The 15953-nt window shown below is 25.0% G+C and overlaps 2 long non-coding RNA genes across 2 annotated transcripts in view; one reads left to right on the top strand and one right to left on the bottom strand.

The window, feature by feature from the left end:
- LOC107457176 (uncharacterized) overlaps positions 1 to 15953 on the top strand; it is a 269336-nt gene that overhangs the window by 121250 nt on the left and 132133 nt on the right. The window contains exon 3 of the long non-coding RNA XR_001585806.4: positions 8758 to 8825. This is a non-coding gene — a long non-coding RNA (uncharacterized LOC107457176). The remainder of the gene's footprint in view (positions 1 to 8757; positions 8826 to 15953) is intronic.
- The window catches only part of LOC107457182 (uncharacterized), a 40898-nt gene that overhangs the window by 24218 nt on the left and 727 nt on the right, over positions 1 to 15953 (bottom strand). The window contains exon 2 of the long non-coding RNA XR_001585807.4: positions 11577 to 11639. This is a non-coding gene — a long non-coding RNA (uncharacterized LOC107457182). The remainder of the gene's footprint in view (positions 1 to 11576; positions 11640 to 15953) is intronic.

The following is a 15953-nucleotide window of genomic DNA, read 5'->3' as shown; positions in this document are numbered from 1 at the left end:
ATACTTTTTGTATCCAAAGGCGAACAATAATAAAATTTAATGTACATATTTTCGGCAGGTTACTGAAGATTATGAAATCTTCATGTTTTATACAGCTTTTGGTACTGGCGCTGACTTATGGCAGTACTTTCCGACAGTTGCCAAGATCAGTAACTGCTTTCTCCAAAATAGACCTATGGGAATAAGTTGAAAGAGACTTATGTTTGGAATTTGTGGTGGACTAGATCAAATGCTTTAACACTCAGTTTTTTTTATACAGAAAGTTGAAATAGTTTTCACAGAAAAAACTAAATGTAAGCTTTTGCGGTGAATTTTTAAAGCACATTCTGGAAAAGTGTCACATACGTTAATACAATTTAAAGGTAATTTATGCGTAAAAATAACAACAATTAATTTATTATATTTCTTACTCATAAATTACTAAACATAAGTTATATTTCTAATCATAATGTACTTACTCATGATAGTCTAATTTATTTCATGAGTTATAATTTAAAAAAATAATGGCAACCAGCAAAAAAATTCACATAAACAAATACACATAATTTTTAACAGAATTTATATTGCTTATTTGCAATGCTTATTCATAATGGGCTTGCGTTTTTGTTTCAATTTTATACGTATAAAAATTTAAGTAATATTGTGAATAAAACGAACTGACTAAATAACATTCAATAAAAAGTTTATAACAAACATATTGCTTTTAAAAAAAATAGATGACCATAATGCAATTTTGAAAAAAAAAATTAAACATGTTTAACTATAATACCATTTAAATTTTTCGAAGCCTTAATGCAATACTAAGTTGAACAATACTATCAGATTTCGTCAATTTGATGATACTCTAATATGCTCCGATTTAGACAGAAACAAGATTTAACAAAACATCTCAGACATGTTTTAACAAAGTTGTTCAGTATACGGTTAAGGTACCGTTGTTTTGGATATGGATACAATAATATCATTTAAATTTGCTGCAACTTTAATGTTACGCTAAGTTGAACTATACTGTCGGGTTTCTTGAAATTTATAATATGATATTAGGCTTCAATTTAAACCGAAACAAGATTCAATTTAACATCTCAGTCTGGTTTTAAAAGTTCTGCACCGTATTTTGGATTAAAATACCAATAATTTTGTTTAAGATACCTACCGTATTATCATTCAAATTTGTCAATTTGAAAAGAAGCAAGATTAAGATTTAATTAACTAAGATTCAACTAATTAAGATTAATTACAAAATTTAGATTCAATTAATTAATTAAATTAAATTAAATGTCGGTCAGATTTAAAAAAAATTTGCACTTTGTTTTAATTTAAAATACCGATATTTTGGTTCAACTTTGAACCTTAATTTCTGAAAGTGTGTGGTCATGCTTCTGGCATGCATCGGTACTTGGGAGTCAAATTATAGACACTTAGAAAAATGAACAAACACGTTCTTAGTCAAAATTCGGCAAGATATTATTTATTTTGATTGTTGATATTGATTTGATTTATCATTCTTTTTTATTTTGCATTTCTTTATTTCGCAAATGATATATAGAATACTGCACAAATGTGTTATTTTTCTGTGATAATTATAGTTCCTTTGTAGTTATCAGCAATATCATATTAAAATTTTGTACCAATAAGAAGTTTAAAAAAGGAATATCTAATAATACTGTCTAGTCACCTAAAAATATCTAATATATTGTTAAAAATTCAAGCAGTTACATGAGCTACTGAGATTGAGTATTATCAGATATCTTTATATTTTTTTCAATTAAAAATCTTAAAAGTTCAAATAAAGCAAATAATATCTGATATTGACAAGGCAAAATAAATAAATAAATAAAATTAAAAAAAAAATAAAAAAAATAAAAAAAGTACATTCAGTTGAAGCTTCTGTTTTTTTTACTTTGTTTTGTTCTGCTTTTACTACTTTTTTTATCTACAGATAATCCTAATGAATAATTTTAAGTCTTGAATGTAAATGCTAGTAAATAATTACCATTAAAAACTCTAAATACGAAACGAAAATTCCCGATTTAAATATTTTATACGTATTCAATATTTGCTACTATTTTCAATTTATTTCCTTTTTAGTGAAGAAAGAGTTTAGAGTTTGAAACATTTTGACCATTTGAAAGGTTAATTAAGGACATTAAAACGCCTTTAATAATTTTTTCTTTTGTCCACTCATTGTAATTCGAAACTCAACTTTTAATATTGGGTATTAAATATACTGAAATTAGTTTACTAATAATTATCATCAAATCTTTATTCAAACAGTTAAAAACTCTTAGAAATTTTCTAAACATATTAAAGCGAACGAAATCAAGAGCCTCCGTTTTAGACTATCACATATTTATTTTTAAAAGCAGCGTTATAAGCGTTTGCAACGTGTTTTTTTAAGCACTTTAATCTATACCATCAAATCAGAAAATATTTTATATTTATAAATAGTAACCAATAATCTTTTAAAAATATTAATTTTTAATTATTTTTAAACCTTTTGCCATTTATGAAATCTATTACAGATAAAGAAGGCTATAAGTTGCTCATTTGAGATACTCCTGCAAATAAAAATAAAATACAATTAAAGAAAACTTTTTTGTTTATTAACATTGAAATAACAGTTTTTCTTAGAGCATTTCAAGATGCAATTCACTCAATCGGATTTAGCCAGGGCAGAGAATTGCAGCTGTGATACCCGAAGTGAAGGGTTAATTAACGTTCCCTCCTGAATTTCTCATGAGACACGTGATATTGTACCTTGACAGCAGTTGCCAACACTATGAAATTCAGATACGATTCCCCACTATATATATATATATATATATATATATATATATATATATATATATATATATATATATATATATATATATATATATATATATTTGATATTGAACTTTTATGGGGGAAATTCAAACGATTTGAAAATGTTTTGTTTGTACTTTATTACTATTTTTCCTAATATTGAAATATTCCAGTTTTAATTTAGGACTATCATTCATTGCTCAACTCCGTAACCATGTAATTTTTAAGCCAAGCCAGAAAATAAGGGGATTAGTAGATCAAACTGTATGTTAAGATTTTTACAGCTTGTCAATATTTTTACGTTTCATCCACATGGAGAAAATAAAATCTGTGAAAATGATAGCACTGTATGGAGATGAAGTTTCTTGTAAAAAGGAAAAAACTATACTTCTGTTTAATAGAACTTGTTAACTTCTTTCGTTTGTTCTGTAATGGTTTACTGGAAATTCTGGTTTTAAAAATTATAGTTCTTATTGATACACATTCAGTAATAAATACTAAGCTGTGAAGCAAATTTAACCATATAAATGGTTTTACTTCATACTCTTATGTTTCAGGATGTCAGGATGTTAATTTAATGAAAATTACCACACTCATTAAATTTAATCACATATTATAAAGCTGTATTTTATTGTTAATATTACCAAAATTATTAGCAATTCTCTTTAGTAAAAATTACCGAGGCTTTTGGTGTTTCCATAGAGCCCAAAACATGGTAAAGTTTACCATATTCTGGTCATTTTGAATATTTTTTTCCTTAATGCAGCGAAATGTGAGATTGCATTGTGAGATTGAAATTATTATTATTTTTTTCATGATTTCAGTGTTTCTGAAATATGCTCAGTTGTAAAGTTAAAATTAACAAATAAGCTTTTTTATATTGGTTGTCTTCCTTTCCCACTAAAATATTTCAAGTTTTGCTTAAAGAACTAAAACAATTATATCTAAAAAAATATGGCATCCATTTGACAAGAGAAAAATGCAAAATATATATTTTAGATATAATTTAACATAAATAATATATTACATAAAATCTAAAACATTTGTTTATAATCAGAAAATTTAAAACATTTGTATAAATCTTACATATTGTATTTAAATCTAAGCTATTTATATCAAAAATATCTAAAATATTTTAATATAACATGTAGTTCTGTCATTTAAATCGTCAGTCATTGAATTTTTTTATGATTTTTACTAAGTGTGAACTAAAAAAAAATTTTGTTCTAGTCTTTTTTAACTTTTAAAATATGTGACAAGTTAAGAGTATTATTTATTGCGTAACTACATTAATAATTTTCATTAACACTTGCTTATCACCACTTCCATGTGTCTGTATATACATGTAAAATATTTTTACTTTTCCAGGTTAGATATGTAACTCTGAACATTGCTTTTACTTTGATTCATAAATAATTTACAATCGCACACGTAGTTTAAGTATGTTTGTACATATATGTTAAAAAATTTTCATAATTCTGGTGATTATTAGAACAATAATAAAAACAATAATAAAAAAATGTTTTTTAATTTCATAGTTTAGTTTATTTATCATATAAATTCTTATATTATTTGTTTAAACTTAATATTCATAAAATATGTTGCAATATAAATAAAAACTTTCATAATGCTTACCAACATTAATTATCTTATTAGCTGGCACTAATTGATGTAATATTGCTCGCATAATTTCTATATATTTGTATACGTATGTTAAATGTATTAAAGTTTTCGTTGTGACAATTAAAGCTGAGAATATTTTTTTTGAAGATATCGAGAGTTAATGTAGAATGTTTAGTTATCGAATGTTTAATTATCGTATGTTTTGTTGTAGAATGTTTGGTTATCGGGAGTTAAATAAATAACTTTAAATTTTAAAATAGATTTCATTACAAAATTGTAATAAACAGAACGTGGCATATATTTTTCTCTATAACTTTACTTCAAAATTTAATATGTTAAGTTTATTTGTAATGCTTCATGTTAAATTAATATTAAATTTTTTATATTAAAGTATTATGTTAAGTTTTATATTCAGTAAATATGTTAAGCGTTGGTGTTTAAATATGCTAAACTAATATTTTAAGAATTTATGTTAAGTTAATTATAATCATTTTAGAACGTTGTACTCTCCAACGTTACCTATAACCTTTTCCTGATAAACTTTCTTACGCAGTTTTTACAATAACTAGACATGCTTTTCCAATATTGCTGGGATTTAAAGAAATAGCATAGGGATAAATGCGTAGAAAGAAAAAAAAAGGGGGAGCAAAAAGGGAATTTTTAGGAACCAGTAAGGGAAGCATCCAAAAAGCATCCTTAATCCTCCGATGCGTAACACTTGGAACGGGAGGAGAGGAAAAAGAAGAGGAATATGTTTATCAAAACAAAAGCCCGACCTTTTTAAAATGTATGAATACGGCAACCTTTCGTTCAGATTCGGAATTGTATGAGGTGGACATTTTCATCCCTCCACCCGATCTTTCTCTCGCTCTTCACCAACCACCTCTCACCGCACTAGACGCCACCGTAAAGTTGTAAATGAAGGATGGATAGAAAGAATAAATTCTTATGCCCCCAACACCCCCACATCTTAACTGAGCCTCCCACGAACTGTCAACTTAGTGATGCAGGCTTCTACGTTAAGGTTCCCTAACAAGCCCAGTGTGCTGCTTTAATTTCATTCACTTAACAAGGGAAGCTGGCGGAGGGCTCTGTGATGATCCATATTAACTTGATAATTAGGCCCCCCTACAGGCCCCCTTCTTCTGCTCCCGCTTATCCAGCACAGCCCCCCTTTTGCTGCTTCGCTTAAAAGCGAACTTAGTTTCTCTCCGCCATTGGAGTTGATGGGGGTGGGAGTAGGTGGGAAGCTATTGCAATGCAGATGAAGAGGTAGTTTCCATATAATTACAAACGAATACAAGAAAGTGCGCTTGCCACACTGAGGACTAACGGACAAAACTCTAGAGCAGCTCGACTATCCGCGAGAGGAAGACGTCGAACAAGTCTGCTCTCCTTTTTTGGACTAAAAATTCTAAAAAAATCTTAGCCCCGTCTATTTTTTATCACTTGAAAGTTGTCTTGAGTTTTTTTTCCCGGTGGTTCGATTTCATCTCGTGGAAGAAGCATCAACGTTCTCGATCTTGGCGCTCTATGGTTTCTACGAAAGCAAATTGATTATACAATATGTATATTAATGGATTTAATAATCAAATGAAGTTTGGCCAATTTTATTTTAAGAGAACATTCACAGAATTTGCTGCAATTTTTATCATATGAGACATTTGAGGAATTGGACAATGGTATGGAGAATTACATATGGAAATGTCTGGAGATTACTACCTAATTAGGCCTCTCTGACCATTTTTGCATATTTTTAAATTACGATATAAAACTATAAACTTGCAAGATATTATTTCACTTTGCGTATGAGAAAAAGAAGATGCAAATGGAATTGGATCTTGAATTTGAAGGAAAAAATTTTTGGTCTCCTCTGAAAAATGTGATATTAGTCTGTAATTTTAACAAAATAGTCTAGATTGGTGTACAAAGCTTTCCCAATTTTTTAAGGCTATTCAAATGAGCTACTTCTCTATGCAAATCTAAGCATATAATTGTAGTACGAAACTTAAATCAGGGCCTTTTTAATTCTTATTGCGAGTGCATCTAATATAAAATGACTTCAAAATCCCTCGATAACCTAATAATACTGATGAAAATATAGGCCAGTATCGAATAGGACAAATAATATGACATCAGAGCTGTGATTGACATTCGTTTAAGGATGACTTAGAACATTTTATCTGAATATTTTCTAAAAAAATTTTAATAAATGAGTTTGTAGTTAGTTGAACTGAAATTAATTCAATATAAGATTTAGAAAAAGAGATATTGTTACCCTCATGGTGTTATGCGACTAAAAGAAGCCTTTTTAATAAGACTTTTTCACCATATGATTACATTGTAATGAATCTATTCCTTTTATACTTTTTTTAATAAGTCTGCCACCAATAAGTGATCTAGCTGACAAGAACCATTAGGTACATTATATGGATATGCTCAAAGATGGTATATTTATCAATCTAATTTGTAGAAGCCTTAAGAATGTCAATAGATCCACTGCTGAGTCTAAAACCAAAATCTGTGTCTTATTTCTTACATTTTAGAAGAACTTGCGAAAATAATGATGAAGAATAAGTTTCAATTACTTTCATAAAAAGAAAAAACTTTCCTGAATCAATATATAGGCTTGTTCTACTTTTGAACAATACCATTGTCAAGTTTTGCCTAAGTAGGACTTAAACAATATAGAGATACGCCACAAGAACCAAGTTTGCCAAGTATGTCAAGATAATTTGAACTTAGCAAAACATTTCAGTATTAGAATTTGAGAGATGGTTTTCGTATGCTATTTATAGTTTTTATGCGAGAAAAATATTTTTAATATGAAGACTATTTTGATGTCACTATGTTGGCACTATCTGTTGGAGAACTATGTAGTCAATGAGAAAGTATTACAATTTTTAAAATGTATAAAGTCAGTTTTAACGAGGAATTTAGGATCTAGGAACTATTTAAAGGAAAGGAAATATTTTTCTTAATTTTTTTATGAATGAATTATAAAACCGTAATTTTAAGAAATAAATTTTAAAAGCATTTTACCAACAATTCACTTTCCTATCAATTAAGCCATTCGTCTCATATTTCATAAATTCTGAGAAGCAGGTTGTTAAGAAATTATTTTGCTTGTATCTTCTGCTGAACTCTAAGAAGTTAGAACTATTAGAAAAGCTTTCGAAATGAGTTAAAACGAAAACTCAAGTGTTTGAAAAATTGAACTCACCTTCAAGTGTGTGGAATCTATTGCCATGAGAAATGGAGTTACTTTTACTGCGAAATAAAATTTTTTCGTTATAAACAAATTAATTAACATATTTTTTAGTAGCGCTGCTTTGCAAATATCAAAAAGTATGCAACCAGAAGCAATACATATTCTTAAATAATGACACAAATGCAAAATAATTATGTTTACATTTTATGAGCATAGAAAATAAAGAAAAATAAGATTTCTACAAAAACGTTTCCGAAGAAATTTGTTGATTTACAGGTATCATATAACTTTGTTATTATAAAAATTAACTTCTTAACTATAGATTTTAAAGTTTACTTTTCTGAATCATGAAAAACACTAATTTACTAACATTTAGTGACTAATATTTTTATGTGAAAAAATATATTGCATCTTATTTTATCTATTGTTTATAAATTTTTAATATTGATGTGTTAGAGATGTTATTCAAATTTTATAGTAAAAATTAATTATAGGTTTTAATTCAAAATGATTTTATTCAATTTAAATCTTTTTGAAAAACATCTAAATGATTTAAATTCTCAAAAAATAACAATCGCAATTATTAAAGAAAATTATACTATTTATTAAGTGAAACTTAATTGGATCAAATGTAAACATTCGTTCATTTATTTTAGGTTTGATTAACTTGCATTAAATCATACTCCAATTTTTAGATAAAAATATAGCAAAATATTTTAGAAAATTTAAGTGCGAATTTGCAAGTAAAAGATCAGAAAATGCAGTTTAACATTTTTATAATATTCTGAATGGCAACAACTTCAAATCATAAAGTATTTCGCAATTCTTGAAGGAAATATTAAAAAAGATAATTCTGAATTCTAAAACAATCCTACTCACATGGGATGGTGTTGCCATTCACGGCTAAAATATAAACACTAATTTTTAATTCTATTCTTCTATTTGATTATGATCTATTCTTTTATTTGGTTATTGTTTCATTTTAAGTTAATTTTCAGAGAAATGGAATAATTGCAGAAAATTAATACCGTTTTAATTGCAAAATAAATTTACTAACAATAAATTAAAGACAATTTAAGAAAAGATTAATTTGAACTAATTTCACTTTTTTGTTTTAGCACACTGAAGTATTGCATGTAAGAGGAAAGAGAAAACTCAACACAGAGTCATTTTTAAGATCCAGATGGTAAGTTCCTTGTTTTATATTGTCACCAAATATTTATTGTTATACTTTTTTATTGAAAGTTTATAATTTAAAACTTTTTCGACAGAGGTAGTTAATATTGTGATAAATATAACATAATAAGAGAAGAGCATTGAAAAAGCATTAATTAATATTTTTTTAGCACTGAAATATGTGACTTTTATGTAAGATCACATCTGCTTTGTTCAAGGAAAGGTTTATTCTAAAATATCGTTTTTTTTGTCTTCTAAAGACATACACTAGAGAAAAATTAGATGTCTGACTTGATTGTGTATAATCTTATGTAGAAAAATTAGATTATAGAAAAATTAGACAAAATATGAAGAAAAAAAATCTAAAGCAAATTTTTTTTGGAAAATTTGAAGCAAATTTGGTTTGGAAAACTACCTTAAATCAGATAGATTGTCACACCTCTCAATATTTATTAATTATTATTTAATGTAAATTTTTTTTAAAAATGAATGTTCAAAATTTTTGTAAACAAACTGAATTTTTGCAGTTTATAGTTAACAGAGTTTATAGTTTGTTTTTATACACATTAGAGTTTGCACTGCTTTTGTTTTTGACAGCTATATGTTTAATTCGATGCATGAAAAAGGAATAATTTAGTTGAGTTAAGTAGTGACACTCGTCAAAATATCATGTAAAAATATGGTGTAAGAAAAGTAATACACAATTTAATATCTTAAATAAAAACACATTTATTTTTTATTGTAAATACTGTAATGTATAATTTTTTTTTCTCTAATTTTACTAAACGAAATATTAGACTATATGTATTATGTGTTTTATGCATTTGCAAAAAATCATTTTTTCTTTTTATTTCTGTGCATAATCTTATATGAAGTACTTTACAATCCCAGGAATAAAGACTAAATTATCAAAAAATTAAGAATAAAAATCATTTTAATAAAACTTGTAAGAAAATATATTTTCATATTGATACAAAATGTATCTTATCCTTGAAAGTCATTTGCTTGTCAATTTTAAATAGAAAAACCAAAATTTTATTTTTTTATTCCGCTTAATTGGTATTAATGGTTTATGGCAAAATATTAACCTTAGATTTCAAAACGTCTGCATACGTGGCGTGGTTTTTAAATGTGACATGGCTCATAAAAATATATCTACATCGATATATGATGGATACATCTAACTATGATTGACTTAAATAAATATTCACTAGCAATTCTTTCTTGAACCTTTAAATATTGCTATACAATCTTTAGATTAGAAAACAAAAAAAAACGCTCATTATTTATTACTTATGGAGGTTACATATTATTAAATGTAAACAAGTATATCCCAGAACACTTTATTCTGCTTTATACTCCTGCTTATATTTAATTCCTGCTTATGCCCCCTGCTTATACCGCCTACACTTTATTCGACTGTATTTTATTGGTACAGGAAACATGGGGCATTTAATATGTGGTTATTTAGAAATTTAAGCAAATGAATATTGATAGCTTTATACTTCAAATGATAACACAAGTAAATTTAACCAAAAAAACGAATAACTCGAATGGTAAAACTCTTTATAGTCTGTTTCAAGAGTAAGACCCTCCTCAACTAAAAAAATCAAATACCAGAATTCAAATATTAAAGCATAATTAGATTTAAATATAAGCATTCAAATACAACAAAGTTGATACATATATATATATATATATATATATATATATATATATATATATATATATATATATATATATATATATATATATATATATAATTTATTTCATATTATAACATCTAAATGGAAAACTACAATAACCGTCACTTAATATTCTGAAGTATTTAAATTTCGTTATTTAAATTCGATTTAAAAACAATTTTATTAATAAAAAAATTACTTATTTTTAAATTTTTTTATTCTTTGTATAATTTGTTTACAATTTCGTTTCAAAAACAAAACTGTCTCGTAAAGTATAATAAAGCGTAAAATAATGATAATCAATACAATTAAATTGCATGTTTTAAGTAAATTACCAATAAATTCAACGGTAACAAAGTATTTTCAATTTCTAATTGCAGAAGTCTGAAACGTATGAAACTTGTATTGTCGATCAGCACAAACATTCAGAGGATACTTATGTACACAAATTAGTTAGAAAGGGGATGGAGTTTTAATTCACGATTCATTTCTGGTAACAAAGGTCATAACATTTGCTCATAGAGGTCAGAAAATTATTGAAACTTTAATTGTCATTAACAGAGCTAATGATAAGTTTTGATAAGTTATATGGCGATAATGCTAAGTTATACGGCGAAAAAAACGATAAGTTTTGCTTAAAGTGGTCAGGAAATTATTAAAATATGTATTTCCATCAGACACGGAGCCCTAGTAGAAATTTGATAAAAATGTAAATCGCAAGCTCAAAAAAGATACAATGTAAACCTTGGAAATATTAGTCACGCTCAATCTTAAAAAGGACTAGATATAAATGCAGAAGCAGGCATTCACACATTTTCTAATTGCATATGTGTTTCTCTTATAAACTTTAATTTTAACCATTTATTATTTTGAACCAAATATTAAATAATAAAAAAATGGAAAAATAGACAGTATATTTATCAATATTTAATAATACCCTGCAAACTTCACCTAAATACAATCCCCGAAATAATAAAATAATGTCGTAAAAGTCATTAGCTTTCATACAATTAAAGAATTTCTTTTTGTTATCAAATCGCTCTTAAGATAAATAGTAATAAATGGTGAAAACATACCTTACAACGTAAAAACACGGCGAAGGAAAAAGGCAGCAAGCAAAAGAAAACTATCACAAAAACCTAAGAAAAAAAATAATAACGCATAAAACCATCTTCCATGCGTAAATGAATGTAACAAAAAAACATGTTTTAGTAGAAGAAAAAACAATCTACTTTAAGTAAAGAATTTAGAAAGATGAAACTCTTTATGAAGAAGAAAGCTCATGAGAAAATAAAAATTAGAAAGAAGTGTAATTTGTAAACATATTCTAAGTTACACGTTGACTTGATTTATGATTTTTTTCTCTTTCAAATCAGATAATGTCTTTCTTTTTTAACATTTCTGATTAGATATTCTTGAAATGAAAAAAAAAGAAAACATTAAAAATGATTTTATTAAAGTAACCTTATAATAAATTCTAACGAAGTTAAAAGAAATACATACATTTGTTTCATATATTAAAGTAACGACATAAGTAATTGAATTATTACTATATTAATTATTTTTTAAATATTTTAATTCCTTTTATATATATATATATATGTTGTTATTGCTATAATTTTTTAATGTTTCGTTAGTAATTATTAAATACTACTCATGTTACATCTGTTACATAGAAACACTAACTATGCATTATAAATATTTCCTTTTGGACGAACTAATAAAACATTTAAAGTATAAAGCATTATCGTTATATGTAGAAATCTTTCTAAATTATTATATGATTATATATTTCAATTTTTAAAAAAAATAGTTTAGTTATTTAAAATTAGCATTTAACATTTATATTCATTGGTAAAATTAATAAATTTATTCGAATAACTAATATAAATTTATTATATTTATTATTGTATGATTTATTTATTTAGCAATTGGTATTTTAAACTCATACAAGCTAATATTTTTTTTTATAAATGTAATATAAATTTATTTTATTTATTGTTTTATGATTTATTTATCCAGCAATTTGGATTTTAAACTAATACAAGCTAATATTTTTTATTCGTTTTATTTAATTTTTAAAATTTGTTACAAAACAAAAATAATTACTTATAATAAATAATACTTTTTTATAAATCCGTAAAATAATAATATATGTAGGTGCCTATTCTAATAAATATCATATAACAATAGCTATTGTGTTTTGTGAACATTATTGATATTAAGAATAAAATATGTCACTAAAATTGTTTTTAGAATAAGTAAATGTTGATAATCGATTAGTTAGTATCCATTAGTTAGATGATTAGTAATATTCATCAGTTATATGAAATTTTTATCTGTTTTAAATATATATGTTGCCCCCAGTTTAAGCACAAAATGTACATTTGCGAATGTATTTCAAAAAGGTTTTACGAAATTTAAAAGAAAATTCTCGAAACATAAAGAATTTAATATAAAGTTCAGAAATAATATTTATTCATTATATAAAACGTTTTTACATTTAAATATTAGTATCACAAAGAATTAATTTAAAACTTTATATACAATTTAAATATTATTTTAGAAAGAGCTATATAAAATGTTTGTATAAAATTGTATTATGACTTAGATACTAGCTATACAACGAATTTCCAAACAAAAAATAATAATTTGCATTTTAAATATTTTCAAGTTAAAACTGTGGGGTAAATTTGTCTAAAACTAGCTTGAAAAATTTATTTAATATATAAACTTTATGAAGGTGTTGAAATCTAAACCTACACAAATCACTTAATTTTATATAAATTTGATGATTTTTATGTTTTATTATGAAAAAATATGTATATATTTTGAATAAAGTAAACTATCTATTACTCAGACAAAAAATAACGATGGAAAACAAATAATATCAAAATGAGTATTAATTTCAAAATTAATATAAATTTAATAATGTTCTATACTAATTGCATAAAAAAAAATTGGGGGACCTTCTTTAAAATTTTGTTACGTAAAATATTTTGACTCAAATTACATGCATGCCTGAAGCAACAAACATGAATAAAGGTTGCATTAAATAAAGAAAAAATATAAGCATTATATTCAATTTAAGGTCAACATAAATTGTTTTATCTAAAATTTTTTTAAAAGCAATATTACTGTAAAAGAAATTATTTCTTTCTTTAGCAATTTATAAAAGTAAAGTAATAAATAGTACATTCGTAAAGTAATGAGAAAAATATGTTAATAAATTATTTATCGGAGTATTTAGAACATTGTTAAAGTATTTACAGAAGTATAATATAAGTATAATATAAGGCAATAAAAGTATAACATAAGGCAATAAAAGTATAATATAAGGCAATAAAAGTGTAATATCAGGCAATAATGAATAATATACGTTTGTTAAATATTAATTAAACTATTATAGCAAAGTATTTACTGCAGTATATTCAGTAATGGATAAATAATATTTATTAAGCTTTGTGCAAAATATATTATTAAACTAATTTCTAAAATAGATTAGTAAACTACACTAGTGACATTTGAATCATTTGATTCTCATTATTATCCCTGAAAAAACAAAGAAACAACCATTTAGGTTTTATTTAACTAATCGAAAAACAAGGCAAGAAAACAACTCAACTCACACGTTTCATTTTGATTTCTAAATAAAATTAAAAATTATACATAAAATCCTGGCATTAATGATACATAAAATCAAAGATGTAAAAACAAAAGCACGTAAACGAAAATTCTCTAAGAAATGTATAATACTACAGACCTCTCTAGAGCTAGTAACGAAGAAATAAAAATGCGAGACAAAATGGTTAGAATAGCTATATTAAGAACGATAATTTCGATATGTGCATACAATTTTTTCTTGACAATTTAAACTATTCTTTCAGAAGGAATCATTTATGATATCAAAATAACAATGTATAATAATATTTTTTAATTGCTCAATTTGTAGGCATTTTTTTAAAAAAACTGTAATTCTGAAATAAGTTATACTCTAAAAATAAAAACATTGTCATAACGTTTAATAATATTTTCCTCAGAAATTCGAAAACAAACGCAACAAGTATGACATAAAACGTGCAAGTTTCATAATTAAGGGGAATAAAGTCTTACAAGTTTTACATTTGATCTCTTTCGTAACAATTAAATTCCAAAATAATACAAACAATAATCTAAACAGAGGAACATTCAAAAGGATATAATGATTATTGCCTAATTCTCTTTTCTCACATCCTTTCCCAAAATAGCACACATTTAAGAAAATAACTGATGTAAGATGAATATAAGGCAATAGTTTCAAGTAAAATGTCAAAATACACATTTTTACAGATAAAGCAGAGACATTTTTAAAAGTCATGAATATTTTATAACTTTATGCATACTTTACCTAAGATTTCCAAAATTAACATCTACAGAATAATTAATTAATGCACGATACATTTAGATATTATTTATACTGAAATAAAGTTTAATTGATCAAATATTATATTATCGATAAAATTAATTTTATAACTTTTTTTCTATAAAAAAAAACGCGACACATTTGAATAAAATATCGAAATGAATAGCATTTGAAAGGATTTCACATAAAGGATACATTTTTGTTTTTAAAATAATTATTTAAAAAAAAACATTTTTTTATTAAAATGAAATTATTAAAACTATAATTTGTTTTTCAAACTAGTTAATGTATTGTTCTTTAGATTTTTTTTGACACGTACCAAATATTACGTTTAATATTTTATTTTATATTATATTCTATTTAAAAAGGGTTTTTTTAAAAATACATATTTGCATACTATATTATTCTTACTTATTATTTTAAATCCATAGCTTTATTAATGAAGTAGAAATCTTAAAGTATATTTCAATTCTGCATTTTAATGCATTAAACTCGTAGTCCTTTATTTTATGTATAACATAGATATCGTTGACATTAAAAAGTGATTTACTTTATTCCTTCTTAGATTATATATTCTTTATTAGCTGTTACGGTTTTTCATGTTAGACCAAATACATATTGTACATTATATACAACAATAATTAAATGTCATAAATAGAGATTGGTTATACCTTTACTTGTAAAGTGATTAAAAAAATATTGCCAAGTTCTCCTAAATTTTAAAAGTTTGTGAAGATAAGAAGGACAAAAAATATTAAATCTTTTATTTTCATATCAGTTTAAAAATGTGTTTAGTTAGATTCTTCATTTTAAATGCAAAAGAAGCGCTTTTGTATTCCGTGCATGTTTTTTTAAATATTAAGATTAAAGATCAAATCCATTTTCAAGTAAGCTTTAAAAAAATCCTCAGTCTGCATTTCCGATATTTTTTATTCTTGTTTTGCTTTATTTTTTATCACAATTCAAATTTATTATTTTAAAATAGGTTATTTGAAATTTTCTAATTTAGCACCGCTTAACCGTATCTGGCTCTTTAACTATAAAACTCTAC

The sequence above is a fragment of the Parasteatoda tepidariorum genome, chromosome 5, assembly GCF_982258835.1.
Source record: "Parasteatoda tepidariorum strain Cologne lab strain chromosome 5, Ptep-v5.0, whole genome shotgun sequence".
Taxonomy (NCBI): domain Eukaryota; kingdom Metazoa; phylum Arthropoda; class Arachnida; order Araneae; family Theridiidae; genus Parasteatoda; species Parasteatoda tepidariorum.
The sequence above is the reverse complement of the archived record's forward strand: the minus strand, read 5'-3'. Positions and strand labels throughout refer to the sequence as shown.